Raw genomic sequence first — 25550 nt, 5'->3', positions numbered from 1 at the left:
TGAAAGAACTGGGCATGTTTAGCCTAGAGATGACTGAGGGGAGATATGATAGCACTCTTCAAATACTTGAAAGGTTGCCACACAGAGGAGGGCCAGGATCTCTTCTCAATCATCCCAGAGTGCAGGATGTGGAATAATGGGCTCCAATTACAGGAAGCCAGATTTTGACTGAACATCATGAAAAACTCCCTAACAGTTAGAGCGTTATCACAATGGAACCAATTACCTAGGGAGATGGTGGGCTCTCCAACACTGGAGGCATTCAAGAGACAGCTGGATAGCCAACTGCTGGGCATGCTTTAATTTGGATTCCTGCATTGAGCAGAGGGTTGGATTTGATGGCCTTATAGGCCCCTTCCAACTCAACTATTCTATGATTCTATGAATACAACCTATTATTATTAATGGGTTGTATCCAAGTAAGTCCTGCTCAGAGTAGACCTATTGAAATTGATGAACCTAAGTCAGTCACATTTATTAACTTCAATGAGTCCACTTTGAGTTGGACTAGCATCAGATACAACCTGGTATAATTATATATTGCATTTGTTAGTCACTTTAAAAATGTTTCAAAGCAGCTTTATTACAAGATACAAACAGTACAATACATTAAAAGCCAAATTAAAAAAAGAAAAGAAATGGTACAATATAAAATTATTAAAATTCTCATCAAGCAATACAGTAAGAGGGACAAGTCCTACTCCACCCCCTTAAAAGATGAGTATCACAATAGAGGCTTAAACACAGAATGCCTGACAGGATGATGATGATCAAGGCTGGCACCAGCCCCCCGCAGCCCTGTATGCACGTCTGCGCACACACACTTAATTACACCCCAGTTGTGCCACCTTGCGCATCAGCACACATGTCTGACATTATGTATTTTTCTCTCTCTTGTGGGTTCTATGGGGTTATTTTATAAATGAATAATGAAAACACAATTGCAATTTGTAATATTTTGCAAGTTTAAATCAGGTAGCAAATATAGCAACAAAAATGCAGCAATGTCCCCAACAAAATATAACATGGATATTCAGAATATAATAATTCCCAAAGTTCCACGTGTCCAATGAGGCACCAGTGCAGGAGTTGCTCGCAGAGAAGTCCAAGGTAGCAAGAACAAGAGTTCCCACAGACAAAGCCCTAAAGGAAAAGGAAAAATAAAAATCCCGTAAAGCACTAAATAAAATAAAATACAAGATATATAGAAATACATAATGCAAATACATAAAGTCACTAAAAGGAATTTACACTTCCATTCCCTCCTTCATGCCTAAATTAAAATCCCATTACCTAATTCAAGGTGAGAGGGGTCTAGTTCGTGCTCCATGACACTGACAGCTCTCTCCCTCTTTCTGAACGAAATGCCACAGGTACCACCCCTTTCCTTAAGGTTTCCCCACCCACTGGGCCCAGCCAATAATCCATAGGAGTTTTATGGGCAGTGGGCATCACTTTGGAGTACTGTGTGGGCAGGGGTGTGCCTGTTCCTCCATTATAATGACTCATTTGAATGGATCCAATTTAAAACATATCTGAGATCTGATAAAGTGGACTGTAATCCATGAAAGCTTGTGCCATAATAAATGTGTTAGATCACCTCCACACTACGCATGCCTCCCCATCACCTCCACACTCTTAAGTTGCTACAAGACTCTTGTAACACGGCTACCCCCTCTGAAAATTACTTAAATGGTTGTTTGTCTTAATTTACTCTAAAGTGTTCTTATGGATGCTAGGATTAATCATCACTACCATCAATAAGGCAACTGTACATTTTTTTTAAGCAAGAGATAGGAAGCTACCTTATACCAAGTCAGGCCATTGGTCCATCTAGCTCAGTATTGTCCACACTGACTGGCAGCAGCTCTCCAGGATTTCAGACTGGGTTTTCTCCCAGCTTTCTCCAGAGATGCCAGAGATTGAACCTGGGATCTTCTGCATTCTCTACCATTGAGCTACAGCCCTCCCCCTTGTAGTCCCTGCCTGCAGGCATACAGCCTAGAAGACATAACACAAAAGGAAAAAGGAATGAGGAGGGGAGAGGTAAGCAAACAAATTTGGTTTACCTTCCCCTTGAACCCTCTTTATTTGCAATACTATGCAGTCCTACATATGGGTTATTCATTTGGCCAAGAGGTTAGCACGGCAGAAGTGGCCGTATCTTAAACGATCCGTCCCATTTACTGCTAATGAAAGGCTTAGTCACCCACACCAACTGGGAGCAGTGGTAGCTGCAATTAAAGCTGTGTGTGAAATGCTTGACAAATGGTTGCCGGGAGAATTCCCCAGCTTTCATCAAGCTACATCTCTATGAGCTTTGCCAGCTGAGCAAGAATTTCAGAAGAAAACTGAAGTTTCTCTCCACAAGTTTTCTGGCATAGGCAGGAGTGTGACTGTGGGGGTTGGAAGTGGAGGGGGGGCAGAGAGAGGCAAAGAAGAAATCTGACAAACAGCCGCTGTTCAGAGAGCTTTGGAGACTTCTGTTGCTGCCAGTTCTAGCAATTCATTCAGGCAGCCGGTAGTATTACTTAGCAATGCAGGATCAACAAATGGCGTGTTTTCATATTCTCAGCTGGGCCTGTATTGTTACTGCCACAGCTTGACTGCCACACGATGGCCACCACTGAGAAATGGGTGATGAGTGATGAAGAGCAAGCCCTGCTTGTTTCTAGAGAAAGGGGAAACACGTTTGCTTTGTTAAATTGAACTGAATTGTTTCCACCCACTTGTGGAGGGAGGGGGGAGTTAAGAAAAATATACCCCCTTCAGGTGGGCACTGAAAGTCTGGGAAAGGGATTAAAGATCTAGGAAAGAGAAAGATTTTGTTTTCAAATCCCATGTTTGTTCTTCACATGGATTTGAACCCAACCCACCCTTCAGAATGATGGGGATGAGCAGCTGCAATGCCCATATGAAATTCTGTCATTGTGCTTGGAATACGAAGGTTCAGATCTAAGCACTCAAGAAAGATGTTGGCAAATTTGGGGAAAGCCAGGAAAAGGGAAAAAGAAAGCCCTCCTTCAAACAGCATGCAGTTAGTTTATGCTGCAGGGCTCACCAGCATTGTGCCCACCAGTATGTCCTGTGGTGCGTGCAAAAGGTCCCGGTCAGTGCTTTTTTTGTGTGAGATGGTAACTCACTGGTACAGAGTGCTGCTACCTCTTTTTTGCTGCCCCTGGTAGCTATTTTGTGCTGGCAACCATGACACTTTTATCAAGATAAGAGTACCAGCACCTCATTTTGTACCCCCCCAAAATGCACCAGTCTTGGTAAATATTCCCCCAAAAATCCACAGTACATGAGACATTGCTTAAACATGCCCACATTTAATTGGATTTCAGAATTGGATGTGCATCCTCCCTCCCATTCTAAATAGAGGAAAGATGCAAGGAGCTTCTCTTTGTGAGTCAGCACGGCAGTGGCTGATGTAAGTGCCCTTCCCCCCATTGATGGGGGCTGATCATTTTCTGGTCCATTCTCTTTTTCTGCTCTCTGAGATGTGCCAGCCATTTTGTGTTTTGCCACACACCCCATGGTGGCCATTTTGTGACTGGCGCCCATAGCACTTCCACAGAATTCCAGATATTTCTTTATTGGTTCCATTTATGAAGCACTCCACATAAGATATCTCAAGGTGATTTCACAGTAAAAACAACAATGAAAAACAATTCCATATGTAAAAACAATTTCCATATATACAAATGTGCTCACTGGCCCAAAAAGGCTGGTGACCATTGGTTTATGGAATCCACTGCCACCAGATTCTAGGGGTTATTGTCAAGGAGAGGTCAATCAATGGCGCTTAGCTATTATGGTGATGTGGAACCCCCATATTCAGAGGGAGTATGCAGCTAAATACCAGTTGCTGGGGACAACAGTGCTAGCGGTAAGGTGATTGTCTTCATGTCCCGCTTGTGAGCTCAGATGATTCTAGTTGGCCATGGTGAAGAATATAAGACCCCCGCTGGGTCAGAATAAGGATTATCTAGTCCAAGATCATGTTTCCCAAGTGACTAACCAGATGCCTCTGGGAAACCCACAAGCAGGACATGAGTGCAGCAGCCCTCTCCCATTGTTGTCCTCCTGGTATTCAGCTGGTATAGGGATGTGGCCTGTGATCCTGAAGGTAGCATATAGGCAGCAGTGGCTGGTGCTAGGGTTACCAACCGTACTCTTTTAAGAGTACATGTACTCTTTTTGAGATGGTGCGACAGCATACTCTTACTTTTCACTTATCGAAGCCAAATATACTCTTTTTGAAATGACAAAATGATGGTAACCCCATTGGGACTGGTAGGGGATGTAACAATATGAAAGAACCACCAGATACAGCCTGAGTGAGTTGCACTTCCTGGGAGGAACCAGGAAGGAGTTAAGGCCCACTGTTCTTCTTCTTGCTTGAGTAGAGAGTAGGGATGGGTAAGGAATTCAATTTAGTGCACATTTTAAGCCGAATCTATCAAACTTGTACTTTCCACAATAATATGAGAACTGAAACACAGCCATTATTTGAAATTCACCCTTACTCAAATTTTGCAATGTAGTTTGCCAGCCAAAGCCTACAAAAATGCACGTTAGGGGGAAATGTGCATTAAAATGAATATATGAGTGAAAATAACATACAAAGATGCATTATGTGACAAGAAATTGCTTGCAAAAATGTGTACATTAGCCAAAATTGCCTGCAAAAATGTTTTTATTAGGCAAAATTCGCACTAAAAATTCGCACTAACTAGAATTTTCATGAGGATTTTAAAAATGCAAATTGCTGCAGAAATGTGAAGAACTGAATTTAAGATTGGAAAAATGAGAAACGGAGAGAAGTGAAATTGACAGATCTTTCTATCCCTAGTAGAGTGTGGCCACAGACTGAGCAAACTTTGCAAGTACTTATCCAATGAAAGCTTAACGTTTGTTTAGAAAGCAAAGATTGTTTGAGTCTGTAAGGGGCACCACAACTACCATGAAACATGATGGCAGCGGTGATGGAGGTGGGGAGGCAGGGAGGCCAACAGCAAACAGAGTCAGAGCCAGTGGCAGGCAGAGCTTCCCCTGACTGACTGTAAGTAAGAAGGCAGACAGGTGGGGACTTGCTGAGGGTAGACTGAGTTGGTGGGGCAGTGCATCTGTATGCAGCCTCCACTCCATAGAGGTATTTTATTTATTTATTTATTTATTTATTTAATTTATATACCGCCCTAAGCCCGAAGGCTCTCAACTGGAAGCACCTCTGGTTTGATTCAGCAGGGTTTTCCTTATGAGCAACCCAAGAATGTTTTTAAACAAGACTTGGGAGAAAGACAAACATAACTTTCACAGAGCAATGGTGCTGGGTCAGATGTGCCTTTGCTGTGTTCTGTCCTGTTGGGAGTACTGCACCAATGCATGTTACAAGTGACCTGAACCAGTGGGGAGTGACAGACAGAAAGGCAATATATTCTTCCCTCTGCTGATTCCTGCTCTAAAGTGTTTGTTGTTTTTGAAGGCTTTGCTCCTCCCCTCCCTTCCCTCCTCTTCTTGTCTTTGTTTTCAGTTAGTAATGGCTCCCTGAGTACAAGTCGTGTCCTCTTTGTAGTAATAAACCTTTCCTTTATTCTTTCAACTGCTAGTCTTTACAGAGCAGTTATTTCTGCACTCCACTGCAATATATATCCACTAAAAATGCAATCCAGTCATGCCTTTTCCTCTCTAGAATCAAGCTCTGGGGGAAAACAAGCTCTGGATTCTACAGGTTTGCAGTAGAAGCTGACTGTAGATGGTACTGATTGGTTAATTCCCATAATATCACAAAGACACTTACCCTGTAATCCATGGAGTAGTTTTGCCATTCACTTGGTTTTTTCTTTTTAAATGAGGGGAAGGATTTAAACACTCTTGGATGAAACTTCCCCAACCTGGTGCCCTCCAGATGTATTGGTCTACAACTTCCACCAGCCCCAGACAGTGCTGTAATCCAAAGCATCAGGAGGGCCCCAGTTTAGGGAATGCTGTTCAACAGCGTATGTAGAGCACCTTGGACAATGATCCTTGGTACGAGAATAGTGGTGTTGATGTGTTTCTGTTTCTATCCTTAAAATCTTGGGAGGGTATGAAAATGCCAGGTGAACTGAGACCTGTGTCAGTTGAGCTAGGAAGGGAAACCGGTGGTCTTTCAGATGCTGCTGGACTAAAAGTTCCATCAGCTCCAACAAGCATGGCCAACGGTCTGGGATGACAGGAGTTGTAGTCCAGAATTATCTGAAAGTAGGGATGGTTACATCTGTCCATTTCGGTTTATCTCAATTTCTCATTTTTCCAATCCTAAATTTAGTTTCCCACATTTCTACATCAGCTTGTGAATATTTTTCTTTTAGTCCTCATGAAAAATCATCAGCATTTTAGTGCATAATCCTCCTAAAGCACAAAATGTTTGTACATGTTTGCCTAACATACAAATTTTTGCAAAACAATTTCCCCTAATATATTGCGCTTCTGAATGTATTTTCACCAATATATTCATTTTTATGCAAACCTTACCCTTGTATACACATTTTTGTACAGATTACTTGGCTGGACAACAATTTCAATTTCTGTTTCAATTTGCATATTGTTTCAGGAAGTGCAGTTAGGCAGTTGTGCTTTTAAATGCATTTAATCAAATCCCCCTCTGCCTATCTAAAGGACCACAGGTTCCCCATCTCTAGCCTTTTGTTGCATCTAGTTGACCACTGTCAGAACATGATGCTGGACTAAATGGGCCATTGGCCTAATCCAGCAGGCTCTTCTTATGACAACTAGCCCTGAAAAATCCAACTCTCACTCCCATTCTTCTGATGCTAGGAGGAAAATCAGTACATAATAAAGCCTTTCTCCATTCCTTTCAGGTGGTTCTGGAGAGCACAGCAGCCTCTAGCAACCAGGTGAGTTGGAGCTGGTACTCTCTCAGATGTTTCCAGAAGGGGAAAGCAATCCAAATTAAATATCTTCTCTTGTCTTAGCACATCCCAGCTGTCCCCGCTGGGGCCAACATTTAACATGAAAATTTGTAACGATCTGTTAGCAGTTTGCACAGCTTGCATAATGTTACCTCCCTCCTTGTAATTTTGTGGCAGACAAGGTAGAGCAAAGTGCCTTGTTCATGCATAATTATCCCAATTGTCTGCTATCTTTGAAAAAAACGAGAGAATAAGATGAGACCAGAACCAAGAGCTACATTTTGTACATCTGTTGTTGCTGCTTTATCAACTTCAGTCTTCTCCAACCTGGTGCCCTCCTGGTGCCCTTTGTACTGCAATTCCCATCAGTCCCAGCTAGTGCCAGATACAACTCCCATTAGCTCCAGCCGCCACTGCAGGGAAGGGCTGTGGCTCAGTGGTACAGCATCTGCTTGGCATGCAGAAGGTCAATCCCAGGCACCTCCAGGAAGGCCTGAGAAAGACCCTTGTCTGAAACCCTGGAGAGCTGCTGCCAGTCAGTACAGAAAATGGACCAAAGATCTGACTCAGTATAAGGCAGCTTCCCAAGTTCCAGACTGCTAGAAATAATGGTACCATTTATCAGTGGTGGCTGGTGATCATTGGTACTGGTAGGGCAGAAGGCAGAGAGGTCACCAATAGGTGGAACCAGAGCCAATGACAGGCAGACCCAGTTAATTCTAGTGTTGCCCCCATCCTCATTTAGTTGTGGACAGACCTCACCTGCCTGCTGTTCAGTTCCAAGCACCACTGCCAGTCATGGTGGAAAATGCTCAGCTAGATGGACCAATAGTCTAACGTGATATAAGGCAGCTTCTTACATTTCTATCATACCTGGAAGGAGAAGACTAAACTATTTTCTAACCGTGCATCTTTGAAAATATATAATTGGTTTTTAAAGATTATTTTATTGTTCTTATGATTGTTTTGTTTATAATTAAAAGGTACCTTGTATGTTCAAAAACACAGTAAAATCTGTACTGGAGCCCTCGGTGGTGGTTCCATTGATGGTCCTGGTTCTCTCTGCAGTGACATAGTCCTGGGCCTTCTCTGATATGGCACCCCAGTTGTAGAACTCCATTCTCTTGGAAGTATGGCTGTCCCCTTCACTGATGTCTTTCCAATGTCAAGTGAAGATGTATTTGTTCCTCCTGGCCTGGGATGTGGATTCTCTGGTAAATTTTGCACTGGAAAATTATGGTGATTTACAGAGGGTAATCATTTCTACTGGGAATTTTTCAGTTTCAGTCGGGTAATTTTCTGATGCCCCAGAGAGTAATCTAATTTAAAATGTTTATTTTATTTGTATTTAGTAAACAAAGCTAAAAACTTTGAAAAAGCCAAGCTTGGCTAATATTTATTTGCAGTTTCACATTCATTTGTTGTTAGTTATGAACTGGAACTGTAAAACTTCCTGACCCATATCACTGCTCCTGGCTTTTGGGGATACAAAAGCTCATGAATCAGTCTGTTCATTGCAGGAATTCTGTTTTGCTTAAATCTGCTGAAATTTTATTGTGCTGAGTAGTATTTTATGCTTTTTATATTGATGTTTTCCGAACAATACATTAATCAAACATAACCATCTTTTAAAATTCTCACTTCTCCGAATTACGCAATGCAGTTCTCCAGCCAAGTAACACATACAAAAATATATATACTGGGGTAAAGTCTGCATAAAATTGCATATATTGGTGAAAATAACATCAAAATGCATTATATCAAGGGAAATTGCTTTGCAAAAATGTGTATATTAGGCAAGATTTTATTTCCCCCTCCTTTTTAGTTTTACCTCCTTAGTTCCTTTTAATATCACTCCCCTATATTTATCAACAGTATTTTATGAATATAATTTTTTAATTTTTTTTGTGTTTTTATTTACTATTTTATCATCATCAGTTTATTACAGGCAACCAAATACAAGTTTTAGCCAGATAAAATACTAATATACAGAGGCAGTATCTAAAAACTTTAACAGTGGTATCTAAAACTGTAACAAAAATTATAAAAATTATAACATTGTAGCAATATTTGAAAGTAAAACTCAGATCGCGAGGCAAACTTGTCTAATCTGAGCAGCTCTCATGGCAAATTTGGCTGAACATTACAGATCTATCTGGGATGGTCAACAAATATTTGATCTTCTCTGTATCACTAGAGGAGGAGGAAATTGCCACTAGAAATTTCTCCAAGTATTTCTTCCTTAGTGTCTCGTACAGTTTACAATGTAACATATAGTGGATGGTATCCTCTACCTTATGACTACTGCAAATACAGATGTGCTGATCTCTAGGAATTCTCTTGTATCTTCCTTCAAGGAAGTTGGTTTTCATTGTCTGAAAGCACAATGCAGTATATGCCTTGCGGAGAAAAGGTGGATTTAATTCAGACAGATATTTCTCTTCCTCATGATGCTCTTTAATAAGGGGAAAGGTAATGGAGAATCTAGATGAACTAATAGCATCCATATCCTTCTTTGCAAAGAAATATTGGAGATGCCTTTTGATATTACATCGGCTGGACGGGATTCCTGCAGCAATAAGTGACTCTAGATTAAGGCCATATTTCTGTAGCAATAATTTGCCATTAGCTAGCCAAGTATTTTGAATGGGTAAATGTAGCTGCTCTGTTATACACAATTTGACCAGTTCATTTGAAGAGTAGTTCAGTTTTAAAAGGTAATAAAAGATGGTCCTAAGAATAAAAAATAAAATTGGCATTGCGCCCACTTCTGCTCGAAGATAGGCTGCAGGAGTTCCTGATGGAAAACCCAATACAATACGATAAAACTGTTTTGGACAGATTTCAGTTGGTCTGGTTCAGGAATACCCCCGAGTTCTGCCCCGTATATCATCTGTGGGATGACCTTGGCAGTAAAAACTCTTAAGGCTGGTATAACAAGGCTCCCTCCCATGACTTTTGCAAATTTCAACACAGACTGTATTGAGCTTTGAGCTTTTAACTTATTGGCCTGCCAGTGATTATTCCATGAACCATTATATGCAAAGCAGAATCCCCAGATAATTAAATCTGTAGGTCCGTTCTAGTAGAGGACCATCTAGAAACCATTTGTGTTTAACTGGGTGTTTGCCAAAAACCATAACTTTGGTCTTGGCATAGTTCACACTTAGCTGTTCTTTCACACATATGTCCCCAAACATTTTCAATAATCTCCTCATACCAATCTGGGTCTGGTTTAGTTTCCGTGAACCGAGAGCTACTGGAAAGTTGGATTTATCAGCTAATTGATCTATGATGTCATTCACATATATATTAAACAGCAGGGGCGGTAATAAGCAACCTTGTCTCACTTCTTTAGTTGAGGCAATTACCCCTGACAGCTGACCTTCTCTACTACCCTGACTCGAAGCTTGGTATCTGTATAGAGGTTCCTTATCAAAATCAGAAGACGTTCATCCATTCCAAGTCTCCATAATTTTCTCCAAAGAATCTCTCTATTTATCCTGTCAAAAGCAGACATCAGATCAACAAAGGCTGCAAAGAGATATTTCCTAGGGGCTGCTGTGTATTTTTCTCTCAAATGGTTTAGAACAAAGCATTGATCTATAGTTGACTTCCCATGATGGAAGCCAGCTTGTTCATCCCCAATAATATTGTTGCTGTCTACCCAGGTTTCAATCTTATCCAATAAATAATGTGCATATAGTTTAGAGGATACGTCCAAAAGACTGACTGGACGATAGTTGGCTGGGAGAGATTTATCTCCTTTTTAAAAAATTGGGACCACAATACTTTGGTCCCATCCCTGGGGCAGTCTGCCAGAGGTATTTACATAAGTAAAGAGTATTACTAATACTGGAGCCCACCAATTTGGATTATCAAGAAACATCTCAGGGGGAAGCATATCTTCCCCAGGGGCTTTCTGTCTGTGCAGGAGAGATATTAGACTTTTCACCTCAGAAGTAGTTACTGGGGGCCAAGCAGGGGTATCTTTAATATCAGGAATTTGAATGGGTGGAAATGTTCTCATTAAAATTAAATCAGAATTGAAATTAAAAAGTTGATTAAAATGGTTCTCCCAGGATTTAGGGAGGATTAAATCATCCAGGCCGTATTTCTTCTCCTTGAGCTTGGAAGCCACCAGGTTCCAAAACTTTTTAGAGTCTTTGGATGTTGCAGCCTTTTCAATTTCTGACCACATTAAAGCATAAAAGGCAGCTTGTTTATGTTTCAGCAGCTTCCTATAGCAACGTCGCTTCTCAATCCATGCTTTCCTCATTGGGGAGGTAGCATTAAGACTAGCATGCCTGTGTGTCACATGGAGATCTCATCTTGCCTGTCTACAATCTGCATCAAACCACTTCATAGATCGGGTGTTTGGCTTATAAGGCAAATTATTTGAGCAGAGACTACCCACTTGTTGCACAATATCTGAGTAAACTGATAGTGGATCATCGATCTCTGTTCCCATAAATCTATTTCTGAGGGACAGCAACTCTTTGTTAAAGATAGCCTCCTCTACTTTTAACTGGATCTCAGGAACCCACCTCAGACTTCGCCTCCCTTGGAGAATATAGGGAGGTTCATAACCCAGACCTTTTCAGGCTTCTTGGAAGTCTGCCAGTTCCATGCACAATGGCTGATGATCCGCTCGCCAATTGAGTTCCCACAACAAAATTCTTTACATAGGGAGCACATGCATAATTACATAAAAAATAATCTATAACACTCCCTCCCCTAAGGGAGGAGTATGTAAAGTTCCCTGCTGCCTTATTGTGCCCGTGTACTATTTTATTGTGAGCCATCCTGAGTGCCCTATTGTAGAGTAGAAGGTCGGGGTAGAAATATTTTAAATAAATAAATAAATACAATTACATACAAACATTAAGAGAAATTCACACTAAAATATGAATTTTCATGGGGAGTTGCACAAAAAATTCACAAAATGATGTCGAAATATGGAAAACTGAATTTAAATCTGGAAAAATGAAAAATTAAGAGAAACTGAATTTTCACATCAGGTTGCAATTTAAAAAAAATCCTCATGAAAATTCATTAGCATTTTGTTGAGAATTTTTCCTAATATACATAGTTGCATATGCAATTTTGTCTAATACATATATTTTTGCAAGGCAATTTCCCCCAATATATTGCATTTTAATGTTATCTTCACTAACATGCATTGTTAGTATATAGTATATGCATTTTTGTACAAATTATTTGTCTTAGGTGGCTGGAGAACTGCATTGCAAAATTCAGAGGAGTGCAAATTTTGAAGGATGGCTTCCCTTTGGTTCCCATATTGTTTCAGAAAGTGCAAATTTTGAATCAAATTTTTCCTTCATCCCAAGTAAGAGAGGTAAACACATTTGGAAGGTCTTAGCACAACTATCCAAAGCCATCCACGCAGACCAGCTAAAAGTATATATTTGCTTATAACTGCAGCTGTGCAAACTTCTATTTTCCTGGGATCTTCTGGGCTTTCACTGAGAGCCCACAAAGACAGTACCCTTTTTGTGAGCATAAGACACCACCAAGCTCTCACAAGTCCAATTCAACATTTCAAAAGCAAACTGGTCAAAAAATTATCTTCCTGACACAAACAGAGAGAGTTTCAGCTGCATCCCTCTAGAATTCAAGCGACCTAACTTGAGATCATCATTCAAGGACAACAGCAACCTAATTTGAGGTCACCCAGGCCTGGGCCTGTCAATCAGAGACTCTGCTGTTTTTGCAACATTTTGGGGGTGATTGTTACAAATCAGAGAGTAGGGGAGGAAGGGAGAGAAACAACTCGTGACAATATACCTTTCTGCAGGTCGAGCAGGTCTGTCAAAAAGAGAGGAAAAAGCCAATTAATGTTTCTTGGCAGGAACCTCAGGCCTTGTAGATATGCTCTATTTGACCCCACCCAAGTATGGCTTAATAATTACGCTAAGAATGCTAAGAGTGAGTCCAGAAGCAAAACAGGGCCCCTGCTGTTGTTCAGTACCCCACAAGAGTGCTTCTTTCTCTCTCTCTCTCTCTCTCTCTCATATCTTAATCTGAGGGTAGCATCCATAGGGATGGAAGGATCTGTCCATTTCATTTTTCTCTTGTTCTCATTTTTCCAGTCTTAAATTTGGTTCTCCACATTTCTGCAACAATTTGTGATTTTCTTTTTTTAAATCCTCATGAAAATTCTTTCGCATTTTAGTGCAAATTTCTCCCAATGAACACATTTTTGTAGGCAGTTTTGACTAATGTACACATTTTTGCAAGCATTTTCTCCTAATATAATGCATTTTTGTATGTTTCACCAATATATTCATTTTTATGTTCACATTCCCCTACTATATGCATTTTTATAAACATTGCTTGGTTGGAGACCAAATAAATAGCACAAAATTTCGATAAGTGCGAATTACAAAGGAAGCCTGTGTTTTGGTTTTTATATTGTTTCAAAAAGTTAGAATTTGATAAATTTGCCTTTAAATGCAAACGGAATTGAATTTTTCACTCATCCCTAGTCAGGAGATGCAAAAGCCTTGTCTGTGGGGTGGGCCTGAGAAAGTCTGTGGGGTTTGGGCCTGTTTCACACATACAAGTAATTCATATTGTGATGATGCAATTACTGAGTGCTACATTTGCATGTGTGAAGTAAATTCAATCTCATTCCTCTTTTGATTTGCTGAAACATTCTGCCTACTGTACATGCATATCTCCATCCCACTCTGCCTGTTAGAATCTGATGTGAAAGGCAGGGGGCAGGACTCATAACTCAGGAAAGGGTCCAGAGGTCAATAGTAGAGGACATTCTTTTCACGTAAAAAGTCCTGGATTCAATCCCTGGCATCTGTAGTTTAAAAGATCTCAGGAAGCAGGACTAGGAAAAGACACCTGCCAGTCAGAGTAGGAACATAAGAAGCAGTCTCATAATGAGTCAAACTATTGGTCCATCTAGGCTCAGTAATTACTACATTGATTTGCAGCGGCCTTCCAGCATTTCAGACAAGGGGTCTTTCAGTATAAAGCAGGTTCCAAATTCTTAATAATAATCTAATCTAATCTAATTAATTAATTAATAAGAATCATCAATAGCCCTTTAAAATGCTGCCACAGAAACAAATTAGAGGAGATCCAAGATTCTGAAAATGCTTTTGCTCTCTCTTTGCCATTCTGTTTATACTATCTGATTCATCACACACACAGCCTGTGCTTCCGACTTCTGTTTTTCTAGCCTACTTAGTTTTGTGACAAGCAAAGGGGAAAAAATCACAGTGGGAAGGAAACTCCTCTGCTCTGGCTGCTCAAAGAAAAACAAGTGAAAGAAGCAACATGCCAGAAACTACTTTGACATATTCCAGTATCTTGCACATCATGCTAGAGATATATTGAAAAATCTAAAGATTTTTCTCCACAGTAGCCAAGAATTGACACAGGCTTGTAAATTGCCACTCACCAGGTCGCCTATGGTGAAAACAAATAATCACCTGGCAGCTTTTGTACATTTTTAAAAAGGTAGTTTCATAAATTGAAAGATTAATTATTTTTTTACAAGTCTGCATCACTGACTGCATCACATAGGAAGCTAACTTATCTCCGTCCATTGGTCCATCTAGCTCAGTATTGTCTGCACTGACTAGCAGCAGCGCTCCATGATATCTGTAGATATATGTAGACCTGTAGATACCAGGTATTGAACCTGGGACCTTGTGCATGCAAAGCAGATGATATACCACTAAGCTGATATACAAACACTGGAGGCATTCAAGAGGCAGCTGGACAGCCACTTGTTGGGTATGCTTTAAGTTAGATTCCTGCATTGAGTAGCGGCTTGGACTCAATGACCTTATAGGCCCCTTCCAACTCTACTATTCTATGATTCTATGCCCCTTCGCCTGAAATGGCAGTGCTATACACACTTTCCTGAGAGTAAGTCCCATTGAACTCAATGGAGCTTTCTTCCAAATAAACATGTTTAGGATTGCACTGTTAATTGAACTGGTTAGGTATGGCTGGGTATTTGCTGGCATCCAGAGACTGCTGAAGAGGCTTATCATTGATCCCAGTTGATAGGGCCAGCTTTACCATTAAGTAAAGTAATGCAGCCACCTCAGGAGGATCAGCAGTGTTGGAGGTCAGAGCTATACATAGAAATACAGGAAGCTGCCTTATACAGAGTCAGACCACAGTCAGTATTGTCTACATTGGCAGGGCTCTCCACGGTTCCAGACTGGGTTCTCTCCCAGCCCTAACTGGAGATGCTAGGGATTGAACCTGGGACCTTTTGCATCAAGGCCGATGCTCTACCACTGAGCTACAGCCCTTCTCCAAATGCATGCTGTAAGCAGCTTGCCCGTCACTCCCTAAGCTAGCCTAGTGTTTTTAGTTGCAGTGGAGGCTAGGGACCTAGCTTGGAAAAGTTACTTTTTTGAACTACAACTCCCATCAGCCCTAGGCAACATGGCCACTGGATTAGGCTGATGGGAGCTGTAGTTCAAAAAAGTAACTTTTCCAAGCTCTGCGCTGTGGCTAGTGTGGAAGGTAGATTCCATTGCCATTCCAGTTGGCTTCTGTACATGCCTTGGGAAGGCAGCATCTTGTCCTTTGCCTCAAGCTGCAAAATGACCTGCCTTCTTTCCTGCCAGTGCGATTCTTATAAATCATCATCATCATCATCCAGCCAAGAGTCAGAACACACCGAGAGCCAGGAAAGGCTATAATTCACGGGTAGTCAACATGGTGCCCTTCAGATGTTGTTGGGAGTACAACTCCCATTGTCCCTGAGCATTGGCCATGTTTTCTAAGGCTGATGGGATCAACTTTAGGAGGGCACCATGTTGACTACCCCTGCTATAATTGGTCTACACCAGAGGTTCTCAAATTTTCTACCCCCAGGGCCCACTTGGCATCATCAACTGGCAATTACTGTTATCACTTTCTACTGATATCTAATATACTTTTGGAAATTGCTATATCCTTTACCAGAGCATTTTTCCTTGTGGCATGGAGTTATATAGCTTAGCTTTTCTTAAGCTAAGTACAGACATTTGCTCTGGAGGTATTGTGACTCAGTCTCTCCATTTCAGGAAGAATTTACTGCCTAAATCCAGAGACGTTTTCTACCTAAATCCTGAGGCTTTTTCTTTTATATTTTCCCCATATACCTCTTAAAGTATTGTTACCCATCTCCTGTAATTTCTTCCCCCATTCTCTTTCACACTAAACTTGTACCCCATCTAGGGATGGGATCCATTGGTCAGTGCCATTTCAAAAGCATTTCATAAGCTTCACAGGCCGGCATCAATTCACGTTTGTTCTTTGTCCACTATCTGCTGCTTTTACCAATATTTTTTTCCCCTCTGAAAAATATTGATATTCATATCAATAATTTTATTTTATTTATTTATTTAATTAATTACATTTCTAAACCGCCCTATAGCTAACAGCTCCCAGGGCGGTGTACAACAAGATAAAATCACAATATTTAAAATACAAGCAGGTGAGTATTGCGCCATACAATTATAAACATATTAAAACAGAAATAAAATAAAAAATAAAATAAAATAAAATAAAAATAGGCTTAAAATGCCTGGGCGAAGAGGTGGGTTTTTACCTGGCGCCGAAAAGATGACAGAGAAGGTGCCAGGCGTATCTCATCTGGGAGGGCATTCCATAATTCGGGGGCCACCACCAAAAAGGCCCTAGATCTAGTTACTGTTCTCCGGGCCTCTCTATGAGTTGGGACCCGGAGAAGGGCCTTGGACGTCGAGCGGAGTGAACGGGTAGGTACACAGCGAGAGAGGCGTTCCATGAGATATTGCGGTCCAGTGCCATTAAGGGCTTTATAGGTAAGAACCAACACTTTGAATCTGGCCCGGAAACATATTGGAAGCCAGTGCAGTTGGGCCAGAATAGGTGTTATATGGTCAAATTTCTTCGTCCCAGTAAGAACTCTGGCTGCGGCATTCTGCACTAGCTGAGAAGCTAAATGAATTCTTTGCATCTGTCTTCACAGTGGAAGATATAGGGCAGATCCTTGAACCTGAACTAACATTTGCAGGAAGGGATTCTGAGGAACTGAGACAAATAGTGGTAATGAGAGAGGAAGTTCTAAGCTTAATGGACAATATAAAAACTGACAAATCACTGGGCCCGGATGGCATCCACCCGAGAGTTCTCAAAGAACTCAAATGTGAAATTGCTGATCTGCTAACTAAAATATGTAACTTGTCCCTTGGGTCCTCCTCCGTGCCTGAGGACTGGAAAGTGGCAAATGTAACGCCAATCTTCAAAAAGGGATCCAGAGGGGATCCCGGAAATTACAGGCCAGTTAGCTTAACTTCTGTCCCTGGGAAACTGGTAGAAAGTATTATTAAAGCTAGATTAACTAAGCACATAGAAGAACAAGCCTTGCTGAAGCAGAGCCAGCATGGCTTCTGCAAGGGAAAGTCCTGTCTCAGTAACCTATTAGAATTCTTTGAGAGTGTCAACAAGCATATAGATAGAGGTGATCCAGTGGACATAGTGTACTTAGACTTTCAAAAAGCGTTTGACAAGGTACCTCACCAAAGGCTTCTGAGGAAGCTTAGCAGTCATGGAATAAGAGGAGAGGTCCTCTTGTGGATAAGAAATTGGTTAAGAAGCAGAAAGCAGAGAGTAGGAATAAACGGACAGTTCTCCCAATGGAGGGCTGTAGAAAGTGGAGTCCCTCAAGGATCGGTATTGGGACCTGTACTTTTCAACTTGTTCATTAATGACCTAGAATTAGGAGTGAGCAGTGAAGTGGTCAAGTTTGCTGATGACACTAAATTGTTCAGGGTTGTTAAAACAAAAAGGGATTGCGAAGAGCTCCAAAAAGACCTCTCCAAACTGAGTGAATGGGCAGAAAAATGGCAAATGCAATTCAATATAAACAAGTGTAAAATTATGCATATTGGAGCAAAAAATCTTAATTTCACATATACGCTCATGGGGTCTGAACTGGCGGTGACCGACCAGGAGAGAGACTTCCGGGTTGTAGTGGACAGCACGATGAAAATGTCGACCCAGTGTGCGGCAGCTGTGAAAAAGGCAAATTCCATGCTAGCGATAATTAGGAAAGGTATTGAAAATAAAACAGCCGATATCATAATGCCATTGTATAAATCTATGGTGCGGCCGCATTTGGAATACTGTGTACAGTTCTGGTTGCCTCATCTCAAAAAGGATATTATAGAGTTGGAAAAGGTTCAGAAGAGGGCAACCAGAATGATCAAGGGGATGGAGCGACTCCCTTACAAGGAAAGGTTGCAGCATTTGGGGCTTTTTAGTTTAGAGAAAAGGCGGGTCAGAGGAGACATGATAGAAGTGTATAAAATTATGCATGGCATTGAGAAAGTGGATAGAGAAAAGTTCTTCTCCCTCTCTCATAATACTAGAACTCGTGGACATTCAAAGAAGCTGAATGTTGGAAGATTCAGGACAGACAAAAGGAAGTACTTCTTTACTCAGCGCATAGTTAAACTATGGAATTTGCTCCCACAAGATCCAGCTTGGACGGCTTTAAAAGAAGATTAGACAAATTCAGGGAGGACAGGGCTATCAATGGCTGCTAGCCATGATCGCTGTGCTCTGCCACCCTAGTCAGAGGCAGCATGCTTCTGAAAACCAGTTGCCGGAAGCCTCAGGAGGGGAGAGTGTTCTTGCACTCGGGTCCTGCTTGCGGGCTTCCCCCAGGCACCTGGTTGGCCACTGTGAGAACAGGATGCTGGACTAGATGGGCCACTGGTCTGATCCAGCAGGCTCTTCTTATGTTCTTATGTTCTTAAGTTTCCGAATCGTTTTCAAAGGTAACCCTACGTAGAGAGCATTACAGTAATCCAATCTAGAGGTTACTACAGCGTGAATAACTGAGGCTAGGTTCTCCCTGTCCAGATAGGGTCGTAGTTGGGCCACCAGCCGAAGCTGGTAGAACGCATTTCGTGCCACCGAGGCTACCTGGGCCTCAAGTGACAGGAGCGGATCGAATAAGATCCCCAAACTACGGACCTGTTCCTTTAGGGGGAGTGTAACCCCATCTAGGGTAGGTCTGACATCATCCATCTGGGCAGAGGGCCCCCCAACCAACAGCATCTCAGTCTTGTCAGGATTGAGTTTCAGTTTGTTAGCTCTCATCCAGTCCATTATCGCGGCCAGGCAGCGGTTCAGTACAGCAACAGCCTCACCTGAAGAAGATGAAAAAGAGAAATAGAGCTGCGTATCATCAGCATACTGCTGGAAACGCACTCCAAAACTCCTGATGACCTCACCCAGCGGCTTCATATAGATATTAAAAAGCATGGGGGACAGAACTGAGCCCTGCGGGACCCCATATTGGAGCATCCAGGGACTCGAGTAATGTTCCCCAAGCATCACCTTCTGGAGACGATTCTCAAGATAGGAGCACAGCCACTGCCAAGCAGTGCCTCCAACTCCCAAATCCGCGAGTTGCCCCAGAAGGATACCATGGTCGATGGTATCAAAAGCCGCCGAGAGATCAAGGAGAACCAACAGAGTTACACTCTGTACCAGGCTGTACAAGGCTGTTTCTGTACCAAACCCCGGCCGAAAGCCGGATTGAATTTTCAAGGATATATCAATAATTTTAAAGGAAATATTGATATTTTGAAAGGAAATGTTGACATTTTAGAGGCAGATTTTCTTTTTAAATTTCCCCCCCCAAAATAACCACAGAAAATCACTACATAAAAATCCAATAGGCAATGATAGAGAATAAGTGAATTAATGGAATAATTGGTACCAAATCTAAATTGGAAGGAATTCTAGCTCATCCCTAACCAGGGTTGGATTATCCATTAGGCTTAGTAGGCTGAAGCCTAGGGGCCTGGAGCTCTTGGGGGCCCATGCATAAGGGGCCCTTAGCTCTCCTTCCACGATCCGCAGAAGCAGGACAGGAGCCATGTATCGCGGGACAAGAGCTTCCAAACCGCCCGCCATCCCCCCGCTTCACTTACCTTTTTCTCCACTTTTTTTTGTGGTTTGCCATCAATCAAAATAGCGGCCGAGGTTTCCCTAAGGGGCTGAAGCCTCTGCTGCCACGTGTGCATTGCTGCCATCAACCAAGATGGCGGCAGAGGCTTCAGCCCCTTAGGGAAACCTCGGCTGCCATCTTGATTGATGGCAAACCTGTGCGCGCAGCCACAAAAAAGCAGAAAGGTAGGTGAAGCAGGGGGGATGGGATGGGACGGGACAGCAGGTGGCTCAGAAGCTCCTGTCCTGCGATCCCTCCTGCGGCTGTTTCTGCGGATCACGGAAAGGGAGCGGAGGGGCCCAGGGCACGCTGGTGCCCAAGGGCCCTGTCATGCCTGGAGCCAGCCCTGCTAAGAGGAGAAGGGGGGCCCAAACACCAATCAGCCTAGGGGCCCTCCTCAGCTTAATCCGGCCCTGTCCCTAACCCCATCCCAGCTTTCTTTTATTCCTCCTCCCTGATTCTTTTACATTCTTCTTCTAACAGCTTTCCTCTCTTTATCTCCTTTCTATTCCTAGTATGATGATGATGATGATCCTTTTATCGCATTGGCTAATTTCCTTCAACACCTCCTCTATCCCTTTCCCCTCAGAGAGACACCTTCCTTCCTCTCGCCGTCCCTGAATCTCTCTGCATCCCAGCCACTTTCACTCAGCATGCCAAGGAGTTGCTGGTCCTGGCATCAGTTCAACCCAAAGGCTATGAGATGGCTATGGGGTGGGGCAGGCAAGTGAGGCAGCAGTGGGCAGGCTATGGCATTAAGGTCCACTTGAAAGTGGTCCAGGGCCCATGGTGGGTCCTGGCCCATTGGGTTAGAACTTCTAGTCTAGGCCAAGCTCCTCACCACCGCCACTCCTTGAACAGAAAGCCTTTTGAGCCCTTCCTAGTGAGGAAAGGCAATGGCCCGGAAGTGGAAAATTCCACCTCTGAGGGAATATTATTAGTATGTAGATAAGGTGGAAGGGGACAGATGTTGCAACAAGATGGGGTGGACAAAAGATGAGTATGTGCATTCATACTTCCTCTTAATGGAGAATTACCTGATGAATCATGGAGCCAGGTGGGAGCGGGAAACAGTTAAAGCCCCTTATTGGGTACCTTGGGACACATAACTGTACATTGTAAAAACCTATAAAAGGCCCTCAATTTGAGGAAGAAGGCAGTCTTCCACCATAGCACATGCTAGCAGGGACTCCTTACAATTGTAAGTATAATAAACAGCTGTAAGCTTCAACCTGCCTCAGTGTCGTTCCTGGACAAGGACTCCATTAAGGAGAAAATTCCACAACAGCCCGCTGAGATAGGTGGAGTCACTCTAGTACCTGGCAACTCTTTACAGGTGTAGGAGATACTCCGACTTCTAGTCCTAGGTCCAATTTCCATTATACATTTAAAGCAAAATCATTCCACTTTAAACAGCTATAGCTTCCTCCAAAGAATTCTGGGAGTTTTTTCAGGGTGCTAAGAGTTGTTAGGAGACTCCCCATTCCCCTCACAGAGCTACAGTTCTCACAGTGGTTTAACAATCAGCCCGTCTTCCAAGGCAACTCTGGGAATTGTAGTTCTGTGACAAGAACAGGGAGATTCCTAACAACTCTCAGCACCCTTAGCAAACTACGGTTCCCAGGATGCTTGTTTAATGTAGTATATAATACTGCTTTAAACATATAGTGCTGATGGGGCCCTGTAGGCATAGTGTAGTTCTCTGTACAGAAGTGGGTGTGGGGGGAGCTCCTGGTTGTAGCCCTAACAGTGGGCCGAGTAAGGCCCACACTCAACCTCTGGCCCTAGGGGACAACAAAAACCAGCAGCCAACATTTGGAGGGAAAATTGGCCCTCCAGCTCATTTGAGACCCCCATTCTGGAGCCTCCAAGCTGGAGCAACCAATTGAACTCTTTCCTTTGATGCTGAACTGCTATATTCAAAAGCCCCTATTTATGTCTGACGACTGGATTCAAGGGCTTCCTATTTCCTAATTAAGCACAGCCAGCCAGACTGCAAACAGTCCCTCTGCCTGGCTGTTCTACTAGATTCAGCAGAGAGAGCGAGAGAGCCACCCTGATGTTTTCAAGTTACACATGCTGAAGGGTTGCTACACAACTCACAGCAATGGCATTATTTTCTCCTGAGCCAAATTGTTTGCTTATGGCTGAAAGCTCTTAGTCCAGAGCTGGATTAACAGATGTGCAAGGTACTCCACTTACTGATTTTTTTAAAGTCAGTTAATTAATTTAGGCTGCAATCCTGTGAACACTTTTTTAGGAGTGAGGTCACATCCACACTACAGTATACATTTAAAGCTACAATTCCCAGAGCGGTTTGTCAGTCCCTCTTCTCAGGGAACCCTGGGAATTTTAGCTACTAGCTGTGATGGCTATGCTCCGCCTTCATAGTCAGAGGCAGGATGCTTCCGAATACCAGTTGCTGGAAACCACAGGAGGAGAAAATACTCTTGTGCTCAGGTCCTGCTTGTGGGTTTCCCATAGACATCTGGTTGGCCACTGTGAGAACACGATGTTGGACTAGATGGGCCATTGGCCTAATCCAGCAGGCTGACTAGGGTTGCCAGGTTCTTGGCCTGAGACTGATCCTGTATCTTTAGGAGAAGAGAAAGTCAGCCAAGTGCAGGTGTTCTTGCAACCCTCTAATGGGAAAAACCAGAGGGTGGAATTCTCCCTTCCCCCTTCACAACTTTTAAAGATACAGAAGACCTCTTGGTTGCCAGGCCCGGCCTCCAACTCTCAGAGCCTTATGTTCTTATGTTCTGTGAGGGGAATGGGGCTTCTTAACTATTCTCAGCCCCCTTAACAAACTACAGTTCCCAGGATACTTTGGGTCAAACCATGACTATTAAAATAGTTCCATGGTGCTTTAAATGTACAGTGCAGATATGGCCTCACATTGCACATGGTGGGGCTTGCTTCCAAGTAAACTTGCTTAGGACTGGACTTTTACCAGGGACAGACGAATCTATTCTTTTCAGTTTCTCTCAGTTTTTTATTTTTCAAGTCTTAAATTTAGCTCACATTTCTTGCATCAGTTTGTTGCTTTTGTTTTGTTTTAAGTCCTCAAAAAAATCATCTGTATTTTAGTGAACATTTTGTGTGCAGTTTTGCTGAAAATTTTTTTGCAAGTGGTTTGTCCTAATATGATGTGTTTACATATGCATTTTTTTACTAGAGTACTGCATTGCAAAATTTGGAGGAACTGCATTTTGGTTTGTGGGGAAGTGCAAATTAGGTTAATCTGAATTAAAATGTGAACTGAACTGAATTTCTTCCCCATCCTTAGGTGTAAGAGAAGGCACCACATTACGCTGCTTTAAAAAAAAGCAGTGAATTTAAGGTGCCCAACTGTGTGCAGGCTCCTAACCAAAATCTTTACCTCTGTGAGGAAACTGGGTTATTAATGAGACAAGAATTAAAAAGCACTTTTCACATTATTAAAGAGAACACCAGCAGTAATAAAAATGAGTGCTGTGCATTTCTTTTTGACATTGTGTTGTTAAAATTCTCTTGTTCACCTCCAATTTCCCGCAGGAGAGTTTTCTTAAGCAGCAAGAGGCCCAACATCCACACTTTGACTCCTGTCTCTCCTGTCTACCATTAAGCCAGTCTTTACTAGTTATTTCCATGAAATATGTTGCAAAATACACCTTCAGGTGGTGTGTATATGTGAGCATATATATTCAGCAATGGGTACCAAGTGTTCCAAAATTCTTGGAGCTGAACAACGTTCTAATTTGCCCTTTACACACCCACAACCTATTCCCTGGAGGGTTGGGGAGGTTTTTTTGTAATTTACCCCCTCCTTTCCCCCTCCTCTCTTATTTTTGTCTTCTTTTAATAAACACACACACACAAAAAACACTTTGAAGAACTGCTGATTACTCCATAAAGGCACAATCCAACAAATATTTCTGCTGGTTTCGGGGGAAGTTGGATGCAGCGCCTCCCCCCCCCAGCTGAACTGGCAGGCTTCCAGTGCTTCTGGGCTCCACTAGCAGAATCCCACCACCCCAGCTGAGCTGTGGTGCCTCCAGGACCCTGCAGGTGCTGCCAGGGGGCCATTGGGGATGGCCAGCCCAGCACATTGAGAGCTGGCAGAAGTCCCCAAAATGGAGTGTTCCAGGGACATGGGGGGGGGGAGGAGATGTGCAAGGGCAATTTACATGACTTCCAAGTCCCCATTGGAGTGCTCCCCTGGGTCCCGATCCATACAAAAATTCTGCCGGCTAATAGGCCGGTGCAGTAAAAAAATTACAATGGTGGACTACAGGGACTGCTTACTCCCCAGTAGGCCTGTTTGTGGGAGCTGGCTCTTCCAGTCTGGCTCCTGTGCACAGCTTCTGGGTGGCAAGTGGATGCCACAGAGCTTTCCACCCCCTCCTTCTCTACTGCCTCCCACCTCTGCTGGCTTCCCATCATTTGGATTGCTCTGCCTGGCAAGGAAGATCTTTTTCATAACTGACACCTTTGCTGTTTTGTCGCTTTCCCCCTGGTTGCTCCAGAGCGCCCTCTTTAGGAGACTGCCACACTGTCTCCCAATGCCCTACTGATCCAGAACCTTCCATGTGTGGTCCAGTGACCATGGTGATATCCTGCACATACAGGCTGCCACATCTCTTTTAGCCAAGGGAGCAGGTCTTTCCTTGGGCATAGAATTCCATAATAATTAATTTATAGAATTCATTACCACAAGATGTGGTGCCAGCCACAGATGGCTCTCCATAAAGTATTAGACACATTGATAGAGGATAGATCTGCTATTGGCTACACAGCAATGGGGGAAAAGTTTGGTTCAGCTCACATTTAAAGGTGAATCTGACTTATTATCACTTCCTGAATTTTGCACTGTAGTTCTCTGGCCAAGTAATGATATACAAAATTGGGAGGGATAGCTAAACCTTGGAAGACAGAAACAAAACTCAAGGGATCTTGATAGACTAGAGCATTGGGCTGAAAACAACAGAATGAAATTTAACAGGGATAAGTGCAAAGTTCTACACCTAGGAAAAAGAAACCAAATGTACAGTTATAAGATGGGGAATACTTGGCTCAGCAATACTACATGCAAGAAGGATCTTGGAATTGTTCTTGATCACAAGCTGAATATGAGCCAACAGTGTGATGTGGCTGCAAAAAGGGCAAATGCTATTTTAGGCTGCATTCACAAAAGTATAGTTTCCAAATCATGTGATGTATTGGTTCCTCTCTATTCAGCACTGGTTCAGCCTCATCTTGAGTACTGCATCCTGTTCTGGACACCACACTTTAAGAAGGATGCAGAGCAACTGGAACAGGTTCAGAGGAAGGCAACGAGGATGATCAGGGGACTAGAAGCAAAACCCTCTGAGAAGAGACTGAAAGAGTTGGGCAAATTTAGCCTTGGGAAGAGAAGTCTGAGGGGAGATATGATAGCACTCTGCAAGTACTTGAAATATTGCCACACAGAGGAGGGCCAGGATCTCTTCTCGATCATCCCAGAGTGCAGGACACGGAATTATGGGCTCAAGTTGCAGGAAGCCAGATTTCAGCTGAACATCAGGAAAAACTTCCTAACTGTTAGAGCAGTACAACAATGAAACCAATTCCCGAGGGAGGTTGTGGGCTGTCTAACACTGGAGGCATTCAAGAGGCAA

General features: G+C 42.7%; 1 long non-coding RNA gene across 1 annotated transcript in view; it reads right to left on the bottom strand.

Annotated features, from left to right (window-relative positions):
- Positions 1-620: 620 nt before the first annotated feature.
- Positions 621-25550, bottom strand: part of LOC133373267 (uncharacterized) — a 32403-nt gene continuing 7473 nt past the window's right edge. Inside the window, exons 2-4 of the long non-coding RNA XR_009759636.1 lie at positions 12726-12746; positions 7905-8143; positions 621-1143 (exon numbers count right to left, since the gene is read on the bottom strand). This is a non-coding gene — a long non-coding RNA (uncharacterized LOC133373267). The remainder of the gene's footprint in view (positions 1144-7904; positions 8144-12725; positions 12747-25550) is intronic.

This window comes from Rhineura floridana, chromosome 19, assembly GCF_030035675.1.
Source record: "Rhineura floridana isolate rRhiFlo1 chromosome 19, rRhiFlo1.hap2, whole genome shotgun sequence".
NCBI lineage: Eukaryota > Metazoa > Chordata > Lepidosauria > Squamata > Rhineuridae > Rhineura > Rhineura floridana.
Note: the sequence above shows the minus strand (reverse complement) of the source record. Positions and strands in the feature narration are given on the sequence as shown.